Below are 16,228 nucleotides of genomic sequence, written 5' to 3' on the forward strand. Positions count from 1 at the left end.
AACCTCCACATCAGAGACCACAACAGGTTGTTACTTCTCCTTCTGATTCTGGCCTATCAGAAATCAAAACTATGTTAGCCAATATGCAAAAGCAGATGCAGAGTAGGGATGCGCAAATTGATTCGATCCTAGCACATATTAAAATCATAGATAATCAAATTGCGCAACTTTCCTCTACTCTACAAACTTGCCAGCAGGGAGCCCTACCATCGCAGCCAGTACAACCTACAGATCACGTGAATGCAATTACCCTGAGAAGTGGTTCAAAATACGATGGGCCTTGTTGTTACTAGCCCCGCAGGGCCCCAGGTTAAAACTAACTCTTCTGATAATAAATTGCAGGGTACAACTCAAGATAAGATCGGAGATGTGCAGAGTCCTGCTATCAAGATTCCATTCCCTAATAGACATTTAAAGAGTAAGTTGGATAAGCAATTTGGTAAGTTTCTAGAGGTTGTCAAAACTTTGCATTGTTAATATTGGATTGGTTGTTTGGTAAATTTTTGTAGAGTTGAGTTGGAGATTTATGGTCATTATTTATTTTTGACCTTGGTTTTATTTGTTAAGATTTGGCTCCCTTAAGCATGGCTTTACTCTCACTTTTCCCAAATTTTATCCTACCCTTTACCCAAGCCTTACATTACAAGCTTTGAAGACCTTCCGACCTTTGTGCATAGAGTTGTATGAATGTGAAATTAGTTGTTTATCAATGCAAAGAATGATTTGACATATTCCTGAGTCGACTACTAGGTGGAGTGTATGTCTTTTTAAACACACGAGTGTGTGAGTTGGGAGGGCATTGTTCACATTTAAAGGGTTGGTTGGGGAGCAATCGAGTACATCTTTTACTCGCCACATAAATGAGAGTTGAGTGTGTGAGCACTAGTCTTGAATTTTATATGCTCTTGTGGCTTGCTCTACTTGAAAATTGTTAGGGAAGATTGGTAATTGAATGGATTTGAGTGATTGACTTTAATATATTTATCGGAATTGCCTTGAATCGTATTTATTGGTTTGAATGTATTTGGGGTGAAATATTGATTTATTTATTCATTGCTTTTTATAGGGACAAGCAAAGGTTTAGCTTGGGGGAGTTTGATGAGTTTATTTTATATGTATTTTTATTCCCCGTCTCGTGTTCATAATTGTGCTTATTTGAGCTCTGCGGAGCTAATTTTATTACTAATATACGTTTTCTAATTTTTTGTAGAGTTGGTATTATTTTGCAGAAATTTGCAGAATTATGACAATTCCCGAGGTTATTAGCCACTACAAAGGTATTAGAGTCATACGTGAGGAGGTTCAAGATTCCAAGTTACTAACACAGACCAACCAAGGAAGAAGAATTGGGCTAAAGTTAGAGGCCCAATCACGTTCACGCTAAAGATCTAGGCCGCGAGTTTACTCCAACCAACTGGGCCCGATCGGATGAAGAGTACTACAGCTGGACACGCCTTTATCCTTGGGCCTTACTCCAGCTGTTCAACTTAATGTCGGTTTCCGACTTTTATTGGCCTTATTCCAATTCACGCAACTATATATATTTGAGGACTAAGTTTAGATTAGGAGGTTAGCTGATTATTGTACTGCTCTTGTCTTAGTTACAGTTTTACGGAACTATTTCCTTGGTTTTCATTCTTTTATGCTTTAGTTTAGTTTCCATTAGTTTATTTCTTTTTAGTTTTCATTCGTTTAAGTCTTCAATATTTTGCTTTATTATTAATTATTATTGTTTTGTTTTAGTTTTAATATTATTGTTTTAATTATGTTTAATTTAATTACTTTGATTAGTTTAGTTTTAATTATGCATGAGTAGTTTATTTCTAGGGTTCTTGGGGATCCATGAACAATATGAAGGGATGATTTATTATTATTGATTGTTAATGTTTTGGGTTAATTTCCTATTGATTGTTATAATGCTATGCAATTAGATTTGCGCAGGTTTAATTGTATGAGTTACGCAATATTGATTCGAGATTCGACAAATGAGAGTTGATATTAAAGCTTAGTTTCAATAGGCAGGTTAATTTATAAATGGTTAAATCGAGATTCGAGAGATGCGATTTAATATCGCTAAGTTAATTCTGTGATTATAATACGTAGCGAAAGCCCTTTATAATCTGGTTAATTTAAGCATTGATAATTGATTGCTATGTTTATCCCGGAGTATTATTTATTGGTGAACCTATGACCCTAGGTCTTTTTATTATTTCTTATTTCCCTTAGTGTAATTATTATTGTAGTATATTTTTCACAAAAATACTCGTTTCTTGATAATTTAGATTATAATAATTTATTAGGAATAAAAGAACATTGTTTTCCTGTGGATTCGACCCTACTTCCCTATCTATTATAATTAGTGGTTTTAGGAATTACTTTTGATTAGATGATACGACTTTAGCCTGTCAAAATTTAGCGCCGTTGCCGGGGAAACGATTTTTTTTTTATTTTTTATTTCTGATTAATTTGTAGTCTAGATTATTTCCCTTCGTCTTAGAGAACGTAAGTTCTTTGGGACAGTTCTCATATTTGTTGTTTAGTTCTTTGTTTATGCCCAGGTGTTCTAGATCAGGTTACATCCCATTCGATCCTAAGATCGAGCGCTCTTTTCATAGACAAAAGAATTTTTACAAGCGAATACTGGCAGGTTTCGGGAGTGATATTCCTAGAGACCCTCCATCTGATTCTAGTGACACAGAAGTTTCTTCAGAACCAGAATCAGAGATGGTGCATCCACCACCACCTCCACCCCGCAAGTTCAGTGATTATTCGCAGCCATCCCTGGGTGATTTTCCACACCTAGCTCCTACACCAAATCTCGAGGGAGTACAATTCGATATTAGACCCCAGTTTATTACTATAATCGAAAGGAAGCAATTCAGCGGAGCTAAGGGTGAAGATCCAAATCTTTATATTCTGGATTTTTGCCAATATTGCAACACTATTAGACAAGTTGGGGTCACGCAGGACCAAATCAGGGAGATTCTTTTTCCTTATTCTTTATGTGGTAAAGCTAAATTATGGTATAATTGATTGAATAGGACTGCCCTTGGTATTAGTGACTGGAATTCTCTTGCTATGAATTTCTATAATAAATATTACCCTGCAGAGAGGACAGCTTTGTTAAGGAGTTCGATCCAAAAATTTTCCCAAGAAGTGGATGAAAGTTTATATGAAGCTTGGGAAAGATTTAAGGATTTGCAGAGAGAATATCCCCATCATGGGCTAGCACAGTGGCAGATAATCCAAGCCTTCTACAACGGGCTTGGAAATTCATCCAGATCAATCCTAGACTCAGCAGCTTATGGAAGATTTATGAATCTTCAAGAGGATGTAGCAGGCATAGTTATTGAAGAGATTGCAATTCATAATTCCCAATATGGGAATCCTAGAGGATTTGCAGACAAAGGGAAACATAATGTCGATTCCATATCCTTTGTGCAAGCTCAGTTAACCTCTATTTTCCAGAAATTAGATAGTATTAGTACTGCTATTCCATCTTCCGTAGCTAATGTTTCTGCTGTTGGTACTAACACTACAATATTCTGTGAAAATTGTGGTCTTGCAGGTCATTGGGCGCAGGACTGTAGGAGTTCACTTGAGAAGATTATTGCTTTTCAAACCTATAAGCAAATTAGTCCATACTCTAACACATACAATGCAGGGTTGAAAAATAACCAAAATATGTCGTACAATATTACGATGTGCTTAACCCCCCACCACAGGTACAACAACCACAGCAGAGGTAACCAACCTCCACATCAGAGACCACAACAGGTTGTTACTTCTCCTTCTGATTCTGGCCTATCAGAAATCAAAACTATGTTAGCCAATATGCAAAAGCAGATGCAGAGTAGGGATGCGCAAATTGATTCGATCCTAGCACATAATAAAATCATAGATAATCAAATTGCGCAACTTTCCTCTACTCTACAAACTTGCCAGCAGGGAGCCCGACCATCGCAGCCAGTACAACCTACAGATCACGTGAATGCAATTACCCTGAGAAGTGGTTCAAAATACGATGGGCCTTGTTGTTGCCAGGTTAAAACTAACTCTTCTGATAATAAATTGCAAGGTACAACTCAAGATAAGATCGGAGATGTGCAGAGTCCTGCTATCAAGATTCCATTCCCTAATAGACATTTAAAGAGTAAGTTGGATAAGCAATTTGGTAAGTTTCTAGAGGTTGTCAAAACTTTGCAGGTAACAATTCCTTTCACAGAATTAATTACTCAAGTTCCAGCATATTCTAAATTTATAAAAGAAATTTTGACTAGAAAAAGATCTATTAGTGAGGTAAAGACAGTTGCTTTTACTGCAGAATGTAGTGGTATATTACAAAATAAATCTCCACCTAAACTAAAAGATCTGGGTAGTTTTTCTATTCCTTGTCATATTGGTAATGTGATAATTGATAAAGCTTTATGTGATTTGGGTGCTAGCGTACGTGTTTTTCCATTATCTGTGAACTCTAAATTAATTATGGGTAAATTAAAAGCTACCAATATTACTCTACAAATGGCCGATCGTTCTGTTAAATACCCTTTAGGTGTTTTAGAGGATGTTCTTGTTAGAGTAGGTAAATTTTATATACGTGTTGATTTTGTTATTGTTGATATTGAGAAAGATTTACAAATTCCAATTATTTTCTTACATTATGTGTAGGGGATGATAATATTACTTTTAATCTAAATAATGTCCCTAAAAGCCCCATCTTAGAGTAAAAGTGTTATAGTGTTGGTGTGGTTGATATAAATAATTTTTCTAATAAGCCCCAAGCTCTCGTTAGAGATCCTTTGGAGGCGGTATTTTGTGTTACATCTTCCGCAGGAAAAACTACTACATGGAAAGATGAAGTGGATGCTATAGAAAGAGCTCTAAATTGTGTAGGGCTTGGGGTTGAAGATGAACAAGTGGAGAAAAATGAGCAAGTTGCGAAAATCGAGCCTGTACTGAAAGTCCCACCCGATCGGGTGGCATTTGCTCAATCAAGCAAAAATACGAAGAAAATCAAGGCCAAAAAGGAATCTCGTGCAACGAGTATCAAGAAACCACCTGATCGTACCTTGGAGACGGGCCCGGTCGGGCGCGAGAGCGCGTCAACAAATATGGCCAACTTCAAAACGCCATAACTTTTGCGTTTCTTAACGAAACTTTGCGTGTGACCAATCGTTGGAAAGCTCTTCAAGTCTACTTTCCAATGAAATTAGAACCATTGAATTATCATTTGCATAAAAAAATTTATGAGCAAAATAGTGAACCTGACTTGTTTTTGCCTCTCTTCCTACTAACACTTTGTTCCTCTCTTGCTCAAAATTGTACTAAGGTGATGCATTGCAATGCTTGGGATGGTGGTGGTTACGGATTTGATGATGTGGGGTAGTCACTTGGGTTACTAACTTCCCTTTAAGCCAATGGGAACATTGTTTGATTTAGCTTGGGGGGGATTTCTTGTACATATATAGGCACTCTTCTTTCCCTTCTCTTTTTATTTTCTTTGTTGTGCTTAGTTTAGTTTTATTGCTTTCTTAGTCTAGTTTTTTTATTTCTTTATTAGTCTAGATTTTATTTTTTTCCTAGGTTAGATTTATTGCTTTCAAAAAATAAAAAAATCCAAAAATACATTCTAATGAATTATGAATCATGCTTCCCTGTGCCCCTTGATTAAAATTTTTCGGAATTGTTTCGATTCTTGGTTATTGATGATAAATATTGTGGATTAGTTGATCATGATTGTATGTTTGATTGCCTTGAAACCTTAATATGCGTCAATTTTGCCCAACTACTTGTGAATATAGTGCTTGACTAGTTGATTGTTGAGGAATGTGTGTTAGTTCCTAGTATGTCAATGAAGTTGAGTATTGGTTTTTAACTTTGAGTAATGTTTGTATGACTCATTATTATGCACATTGAGGAGGACGAAGGCATTTGTTCTTTTAGGTAGCCTTCAGATGATATTAGATACATTTGTTCCCTTCTTGCTACCCATGTTGTTTCCTTAACCTTTTATTGTTTATTTAGCCACATTACGAGCTTAATTTTTCCCCATTGGTTACTAGTCCCAAGCTTAGCTTAGGGGAGCTACTAGTTAGTGAGGTGAGGGAGTTATAGTGTGCACATAATTTGCACAATTTGGGTGGATATGATAAGTTATTTGTTCTTGTATGTTAATTGGAAAAAAAATGAAAATTGTTGTTCATAGTTGAAAAATTTTCAATGTGAGATAAAAAGAAAAAAAGGAGCAAAAGAAAAAAATTGTTTCAATATGCAAGTGTTCTAATTAAAGGTTACTCAAAAAAAAAAAAAAAAAAAAAAGAAGTGTCATATTCGTAATTTTCTCTTTATTATTACAAAGACTTTTTATAAAGTTTAGTATTGCAAGCAAGTAGAAAAAAATTTCCCAACCTTGTGATACATGGGAGATAAGAGAAAGAGGGGGAGGCAGGGAGATAGGAACATCTACATATTCGAACGCTAAACTTGTAGCCATTGTCATATTCGTAATTTTCTCTTTATTATTTCTTTTAAAGGATCTTTATTTTAGATGTGTTTCTAAAACTAGTGGGATAGTTGTTGTTACATAGTTGATGCTTGATCATGCTTAGTCACTCCTACTTTATTACCTTTGATGGATGTTTAAGTAAAAGCATTATGTGACGGACGTTTTTGGGCCCTTTTGTTTCATGAAATCGGTTTGCTAGGTGAGTACTTTGCATAAAGATAGTTCTGGGATTTCTATTGTTTCTTTTGTTGGGGTTGATGGTAAAAGGTATTATTGCCAAACTGGAGTGTAATAGAAATTAGAATTTCATTTAACTTTGTTTCGTATCTGAAAGTAGAAGATTGTGCTATTGATATCACAGAGGAGAGATCTAAATTTCTCTCTTTTGTATGAATTAATCTATTGATCAGTCAAATAAACATACAGTTTTAGATTCGGTGTCTTTTACTTATGTATTTAATTTGGGTGAATGGCGAGTTGCTGAAGGAATAGTATGGTCTTATGTGGCAAAAAAAAGTTAGGATTTGGGTTTTATGTGGCAACAAGAAGGAATGTTGCCCGGCATTATTGCCTTTTGGATGGAAGCCAAAACTTGTGCCACTAATTCATCCAGTAATTTTCCACAAAGTTCTTATGCTGTTTGTTTAGTGTACACAAACTTCAATTCTTGTATGAAAATTTATGTCTAGGGTAGCAGTTTGGTGTGCGAGTGTGGTCTATACCTTAGCATTATGTCTGATTCTTTGGCTTTCGTGTATGAAAATTTTATGTCTAGGGCAGTGACTGTAAAGAAATGACATAATGTTTTTCACTTTATGTGAATTGTTTGGTAGCTAACAATTACGTTATTATTTTGCTCTAAGATAAGCACTCTCGTCGAGGATTGCAAGCAAAGGTGCATCAAAAGGATGAAGCTGTTGAAATATCTGAGGAGAACTGACTTGGAGTCCTATTGCTTTGTTCTTTCAAAACTTGGCCTTTGTGACAACCCTGATTACATGAATTATGATTGTATAACGATTACTAAGTTTTCATTGCAGTAATGAATATTTTGCCTTTAATCTTCTTGCTTCTATATTCACTTCAAGAAGTCCTTTGTTGGTTTAAAATCAAAGGTGCTAATGGTAACTGAGATTAGAAATATTAATGCATCCTTCCATTTTGTCTTAATTTGTATACAGTGCGTAAAGTGATTCAAAGTTCCCATGTAATAAAGCTGAGTGTAGCAATATCAGTTCTGGCCGACGAATGTTTGATTTTTTGGGGGAGAAATGCCCTTTTGTAAACATAGCATTTGCTTTGGCTACTTTATCTTGCATCGTCAAGGAAAGAGGATGTAATGTAGAGTTATTTTTCTCTAGAATGGTACTTCATCTTGCATTATGTCTCTTCGATGGTGGAGAATAACTTCTCTCAATTTTTCAAAGGTTGATGATAAGTTGATAACGACACGAGCCGTTTTATCAGAAGAGTAGGCAACAGGTTTCTTGGCTATTAGTGGAGATTTTGGTAGATATAACTGTCAATGGATACTTCAATTAGGCATAGTCAAGCATGGAAACTATGAAAATAAGTCTATTTTCTATATCATTAATTGATGCCCTAATTTATTTTTTGCATTACAATTTGCCATCACATGAATTGGTCTTGATGTCCAACTGTCTTAGGCATTGCATTTACATTGAATATGTTGTATATATGGGCAGCCTGTGCAACTTCTCTTTGTAAAATAGTTTCATTCTCAATGTCTATGCAAAATGTAAATCAAATGCATACAAGCTAATGTACTGACCATGTGTTTTCAAATGTGATTTGCATGTATATGAAGCTATGAGTAATTTCATTCTTTCGTCAAAAAAAAAAAAAATTATTATGCTAATATAGTTAATTGGGAATTCAAATTAAAATGATAATTTTTTGCCACAATTAACTCCTTGGAGCTTCATTTTTAAGAAAAGCTTGAATTCCTACAAATCGGAAAATATTTGCGGCTGATGGTTGAGTAACATTACTCATTGGTTGATTGTTTAATTTATAATTGGATATATGCTAATCGGCTTATTAAAAAATTCATAAACAATACATTAAAAATGTTTTTCACTAATTACCTTTTGCAAAATTGGGGGGGGGGGGAGGAAGGGGGTGCGCGCGCGTGGCGCGCACACCAACAACTAGTTTCTTTTAAAAGTATATATATTTGATGACATTACTTTTTTTTAGTTCAAATTTTCCACTAAATTTGAATTTATAGGTTTAAAAAACTCCTTGTAAAATTATCAAAAAAAAAAACCACATTTTTAAAACAAATAGTCCAATTACAACACACGAATCCCGTACTTATCCATTATCCAATTTAACTTGGTCCTAAAAATACAAAAAACAGTACAAAAACACATCAATTCGCCTAAAAACACCTCATAACATATCTAAATTTAAATACTAGTACAACACATTAGTCCCGTGCTTATCCATTATCCAATTTAACTTAATCTTAAAAATACTTTAATTGTTCAAAAACAAATCAATTCGCCTACAAACACCTCACAAGTTCACAACCTATCTAAATTTAATCAATCCCACATTTTTTTTTTAACATCCCATCATTATCCGTTAATTTCCATCTCAAAAAAAAAAAAAATGCAAAACTCCAATCATGTTCCCTAACCTTAAACACAAACACAAATAAATTTTATTTTTTATTTTTTATTTTTATTTATTTATATTTTCCAAAATTAGTTTCTCAATCCACAAAAAATAATTTCTTCCTAAAAACGTGTCAACACCGCTTTAACCGCGCTCTCCTCCCCTTCTCTCTCGCCGACTTTTTTCGCCCTCCGCCCATCACTCCTTTCTCACTCTTATCTTCTCCTTCTTCTTCCCCCTTTTTTTCAATTTCCCCCAAACTCCCCCCAATATAAACCCTAACTTCCCCATTTCACCTCAGATTATCGAATTTCATTTCGATTCTTCATCGTTTTGAATGTTCAATTCGTAATATTTTGTTGGTTGTGATTAATTTTTCTGGGGTGGAGAGAGGAAGAAGAGGATTGAATTCGGCGGCGAATGTCGGTGGAGAGGTCGTTTGAAGCTTGGGAAGAGGTGCAGCGACACGGCCAAGACTTGGCTGATAAGCTAGCACAAGGTTTTACTGGGTTGATTCAATCGCATATTGCGCCGCCTTCATTTGCGTGGCCTAATCCTCCCAGTACTAAGCTCTTCGATGTCGAATTCGAGTTTCCTACCCAGAATTTTGTGCCCAGGGATTTTGGGCTTGCAATTGATAATTCTGGGATTACTGGGATTTTTGATATTGGGAATAGGATAGGGCAAGCTGGGGCTGATTTTGGGGCTTGTGTTAATGGGTTGGTTCAGCAGTTTTTTTGATCGATTCCCGTGCCATTTATTCATAATGATAGTGATAAGGGTATGGTGAAGCTTCATCATGCTGTTAATGGTGGGGAGAGGAGTGATATGAGTATATTGGTTAGGGAGGAATTGGGTTCATTGGCAGAACAATGGGGGGATTTAAGGTTTTCTGAGAAATCCGAAGCCGGTGTTGATGGAGTTGCTGATGAAGAGCTTTCGGGGTTTAACCTTAAAATTGCCGGTCTTTTCGGTAAATCTCAGGTATACTACACTGTCTATGATATAGTATTGTTTTTGTTTACCTATAGTTTTAATTTGATGGTGTGGAACGAAGTTCATTTTAGCTTAATTTTTTCATTGATATAATACTTGTACTACTTGTAGTTAAATTGTTTTTAATGTCAAATTTATGATGATATTGCTCTGCTGGTTCGGGGGTAGGGTACAGTACTAAAGGTAGCTCTTGAGGTGACCTGTATAGGCTCAGTGTAGCAGCTTTGCGAAATGTTTGCTTTGCTTGCCCAAGCATTCTGATATAATTCTTTGTTCTAAAGTGATTGGTTTAAGGTTTAGATGGTAGAGAATCAGATTTCTGACTTCAGAGTGATATAAATCACTATTTTTTTTTCTCATGTGGCATTTTGATGTAGTAGGCTATGCGGCTGTTATATTGCTTTTTCATATCTTATATTGGTATAGTGATGAGTTTGTTTTTGCTTTTCCTTGATAATTTTACCTTTTTCTATTAGTCAAATTCTTACACTTATCAATTGTTTGCCGACATTTAAAATAAAGAACAACAGGTATTATCCTACCAATCCTTTCAACATAAAAATTTGTCGATTTACCATTGCCTATAGCTTGGGTTTCTGTGAATGTTTTGGACCTGGACCATCTTTAGGAAGATATCCAGTTTGTTGTTTTAGGCCCCATTCTGTTGAAAATGTTATTATTTATTTAGAAAGAATGTTTTTATTTAGTTAAGATAAGTTTGATAATTTCAGACCAAATAAGTTTAAAGAAAATAAATTCAGTCAAAATAAGTTTTGCTGCAATAAATATAAGTTTTGCCACAATTTATATAAGTTTTGACACACTTACAAATAAGTTGTGCTACAATGATTTCGTATAAGCACACATGATACGTAGAAGGTAGATATGTTGCTCTGTCTTGGTTCTTGACCTTGTCTCTGAAACATCTTATTATTTGTGTACACAGGGGACTGTAAATGTGACATCTGCTTATGACAGTAGAACCCGCGATGTTCAAAGCTCTGTTGTTGCACGTGGTGATCTATGGAGACTTGAGGCATCAAGTGGTAGCTCTACGTCAGGAACTCAGAATTCGTCTTTGTTTCTAGTCCAGCTTGGACCTCTTCTCTTTATTCGTGATACAACACTTCTTTTGCCAGTTCATCTATCAAAGCAACACTTGCTTTGGTATGGTTATGATAGGAAGGTGCGTTCTGATCTTTGTCTGTGTCTTACTTATAAAACATAGTTGATAAGGTGAATATGAATACATTATTTCTATGAAACTACCCTGTCATAATAATCTATAAATCACAATTGGGTTTTCTTTGCTCACTTCAAAAAGCAATCTTGTATGTCGCATGGTGATCCTAATCTCTCTGCTTCATGAGGTTTGGCAATGTGCCTCAGTGCTCCAAAACAAGCTATTTAACCTGATTTTGATCCATTTCTTCAGTTCATCTCTATTTCCTACTTTGATTCAGAATGTTTAATTAATTAAAAGTGGATGAAATATATTCTTAAATGATTTATAAGCATTCTTGCAAAACTTTTGATGCATCTCTCTCTAACCCACTTTTAAAGCCTTGACTTGAGGTCTTTTTGAGCTTTTGAAATCATGGTTCAACTTTATTAATTCTAATCAACTATGGATTTCTTACACTATTAATAGACTACAGGTGCAAGTTGCCTTCTGCTTGAAAAAAGAGGGGGGGGGGGTGTTCATACATATGCAGCCTAAAACTTGTATTAGAAAGAAAAGGTGTTTAATTGACCCTTCAACCACCAATTTACCTAGATATGTATGATTATAGGTTTTCTCTGTAACAAGTTTCTTTTAGTTTTCCAGATGGATTTTAATTGCCTATTTGTTGCATTTGTTTTTAGAATGGTTTGCACTCCCTATGTCCAGCAGTATGGACTAAGCACAGAAGGTGGCTTTTGATGTCAATGATCTGTCTCAATCCTTTGGCTTGTGTAAGTTCAACTCTTCTGGCATAAATTCGAAGGCATTTCATATGAGATATTGAGATGTTACATTTGTTTTATTTTGAAGGGTTTTAATTCCTTCAAGCTGTAGTTAATCTACCTTGTTAAGTTGTTATTTTACTTTGAAGCATCTGTTATTTCTCCTGTAAGGCAGCACATGGTTAAAGAAGAGGTTTCTTTTTATGTCAAGAGTAAGGAAGAGAGGACTGAGTATTGTATGAAAAATAATGGAATGCAGTAGTTTTTGTACTGCGATTGTTTTTAGTGATTGCCCTTGCTAGCTTAACAGGATTCACAGGCTCCGTGTTACTTTGTTATTCATTTTTGTATTCAAGTGTTTTGAAAATTGCAGCTCAATTAGCATGAAAGGTAAAACCAATGATACTTGAAGATATTATTATAAGCAGTAATGTATTCTAGTTAGTTTAGTGATATGGTGCAACAGAATGCGTACATAACACCACTAGTTGTCATTTTAGTTAGAGATGCTTTTTTAAATTGAGCAATGATCACATTCAAAGAACTTAGGTGAAAAAATTGAAGTGGTAGTAGATTTTTTGTACTGAACAAATCACTTGTCTCTGAATATAACAACAAGTTTGCATCATCTCTTCATGACCTTTTGCTGATTAACAGTAGTTAAAATTGCTGGTTATTTATTTTATAAAATTAATATATTTCTCCTCATTTTATTAATATCATGAGATTGGACCTGGAAACTATGAACCAATGCCTAAAGTTGAGCGAAATGGTTTTTCTCTATAATTTTTTTAGTTTGCACAAAACATTGTGTATGAACCAACAGTATACTGTATACTCTATATGGTTAAAGGTATTTGGTGATAACAATCCGTGCTTAATTTTGTACTTGTAAGATGACTTAGATATATGGTTTATTACTGGAGTGCCATCAAGATATCTTATTCTATGGTTTATTACTTAATTCATTTGTTGTAATGAAGCTTATCTTGTCTTCTCGGAAAATTTTGTTATTAGGATTCCTTTTGTTACAGTCCCTGCTATTGGATGAATTCTGTACATGAAGGATGGTTAATGTGTTATGTAATGCTGTTTGTTTTAAATAGTCTCTAAAATTTTCCTTTATGTGCTTTGCCTTGCAGTCATTCATGGATCTACAGTTTCCAAACGGGCAGCTTACTTATGTAGCAGGGGAGGGACTAACCACTAGTGCATTTCTTCCTATTTGTGGGGGTTTGCTTCAAGCTCAGGGTCAATACCCTGGTGAAATGAGGTTCAGTTTCTCTTGCAAGGTTGGTTAGAGGCTTGTTCAACATTATTTTGCTTTTTCCCCATTTATTTTTTAAATATCCTGTTCTCTTCAGCTGGTTTCTAATTTATTTTATTGGTGTTTGCAGAATAAATGGGGAACACAAATTACTCCAATGATACAGTTGCCTGATAGATCATTTACACTTGGTTTTGCACAAGACTTGGCTTGGAAGCGTTCCGGTCTCTTGGTGAGGCCAACCATTCAATTTAAGTAAGTATGAACTTCCTTGTATCCTTACACTTTCCCTCGTGTTTTCATTATTTTCAGATCCTGTCTGGATTCCAGTGAAATCTGATTATGGTTTTCATGCTGTACTACCTCTATCCTAGGATTATAGCTTCATGTACCGAGGCTTGGTTTGTCGATGTAGTGCTGCTTAGGGTGGATTTAAAACAAGATAGAATGCTTCACTTTTCCGATAATCTGATAGTGGATTAATTTTTTGTTTATGGGCTTAAACCTAATAGGAGTGGTAAACAAGTGCCTTGGATAGCTCAAACATGCAAAGGGAAGTAGTTTCTGATTATGAAAGTTTGTATTATTTATAATTCTATTAAGAATTTAAGATGTAAGAGTAGTTTACTGGTATTAATTTTAGACATGAGGATTTCCTGATTAAGAGTTTCTTTTAAACTTTAGATATTTGAAAATTGAAGAGGTTATTAGTTGTATCCTGTTGCTGTGGCAGTTTCCTTATCACAATGGCTACTGGATAGCGTCATATCAGATTTTAGACATGAAGATTGGCACTGTTGTATTTTTTCACTTCTACAGCTTTAGGGTTCAAATCATGGGATTTCTCATTATATCTACTAAAATACCTCTTATTTTTATTTGTTAGTCTATGTCCTACATTTGGTGGAAGTGATCCTGGTGTACGGGCAGAACTTGTTCATTCAGTCAAGGATAAGTTGAATCTCATTTATGGGTGTTCGTACTCAACATATTCGTCTGCGTTTGCATCTGTATCTGTAAGTTGCACAATGACCTTTGTTGCTTTATCTATTTAATTCTTGCCTTTTGCTGCATAGCTTTCATTTTAATGCTCTTTTCCTTGGTCGCATTTTGAAATTCAGCTTGAGACCCTTTAAATATCTGTATCCTTGTAGTTTTGGTGATGGTACCGAGTGCACATGGATTTTCTAGTATATTTTTGTGAATGCATAAACTGGTTAAATGACTATATGAGATTGATAGGTATAAGTGTAATTTTGTACTAGGTTCTGCAACTGTCCTAAGATGATCTTTTCATATTTCATGAAGTATGTGGCTATCATTGCTTCATTTAGTTTTTCCCTAATTTCATCTTCAGCTATTAGGCTCATATGCTACTGAACAAGGCATCTATCGTCATGTACCCTTGATGACATGACATGACATGACATGGCATGAGTATGGGCATGGGCATAAATCCCTTTCTGACCTTTCATTCTGCGCATAAATGGCATAAATCCCTTTCTGACCTTTCATGGGCATAAATGGCAAGATAGGGAGAGATTGCCTTTTACATGTATATGGTTCAGTTATTTCAGTCCTGGGGTGTTTACATTGAAAACCCTAGATCTGAAATTCTGAATCTACGTCAACATGTGAAATGTTAGACCTTCATCACAAGCTTTAGGAGAGGTAGTCCCTATGAATAACTATGATGAACTAACTCGCTATCAGCGATAGCCATGATGAATTTAACTTGTTTTGCTGTTTTCTGAATTGATTTTAAATTTTCGGAACTTATATGAACTAATTTATTTGAAACTTTTTTAAAAGGTGAAAATAATACACTGTTAGTATGTGAATATTTGAACATTAAACCTTCTCTGATTATATTTGTATGAAATTGTTTTTATTACAATTATACTACCAATTATACATTCATTATTTCATATTGTAAGTTATGGGTTTTCCCAAGATCTAGCTATAGGTGAAGTTTTGCATGGAATGTGGAAGTTTACATTTTAAATTTATTTACAAATGTAAATTCAGATTAAGATGACTTGTGGCTGGACACATTACTCTCTCTCTAATGCAGTCTTGTAAAATCGTCTATTTTTGCTCATATATTTACACTTTTTTCTGCTGCAAAATTTCAGCTTGGTAGGTCTAAGTGGAACGGGAATGTTGGAAGCACTGGGATTGTCCTGAAAGCTGAGACTCCTCTCTCAAATGTTGGCAGACCTGCGTTCTCTGTACAACTGAACAGTGGCATCGAGTTTTAGCCCCTCCATGCCACATCATGTATTAACTTGAACTGTATATAGTACCACACTTGTAACATACCTCACAGCCACCTGTAAATATCGACATTTCCGTAAATACTGGTACATTGGTACCTTGTATCATCTAAGGATCCATATTATGTCTGGATTCTGAAATTTTGCGGAACTGTCTCTTCTCATACTTGGAAATGTTTGCAATAATGAATGTTCGAGCAGCTTTCAAAGTATGAAATTGGTTCACTCCTCTTGCAATCGTTATGCTAGTATGTGTAGTTGTAGAGTAGTGTTTAATCAATTAATCATATATTCATAGGTTTTATTGCATTTTACAAAGTACAAGTCCAACAACTTTTCTTCACCAAATACTAGTAACATAAACATCTTATTACAAGCTACTAGTTGACAAGTTGTTTTTGCTTCCACAATTGCCATCTACTTATAAGATGAAGGCTAGAAGTGACAAGTTTTGTCAAATAACAATATAGACAGCATTTGACTTATTTGAGGCACATAAGTTTAGATAAGTTCATACAAAATAAGTTTCTTATTTTTGACAATTGTAAATATTTCTTATTATTGACAATTGTAAATGTAGACACTTTGACTTTT

At 34.9% G+C, this 16,228-nt stretch overlaps 2 pseudogenes; one reads left to right on the forward strand and one right to left on the reverse strand.

The window, feature by feature from the left end:
- Positions 1–3,135: 3,135 nt before the first annotated feature.
- On the reverse strand, positions 3,136–3,227 carry LOC145606443 (small nucleolar RNA R71; annotated as a pseudogene).
- Positions 3,228–9,282: 6,055 nt separating this feature from the next.
- Positions 9,283–15,851, forward strand: LOC145604847 (uncharacterized; annotated as a pseudogene).
- The last annotated feature ends 377 nt before the right edge of the window (positions 15,852–16,228 follow it).

This window comes from Chenopodium album, chromosome 22 (genome assembly GCF_948465745.1).
Source record: "Chenopodium album chromosome 22, dcCheAlbu1.1, whole genome shotgun sequence".
Taxonomy (NCBI): Eukaryota; Viridiplantae; Streptophyta; class Magnoliopsida; order Caryophyllales; family Amaranthaceae; genus Chenopodium; species Chenopodium album.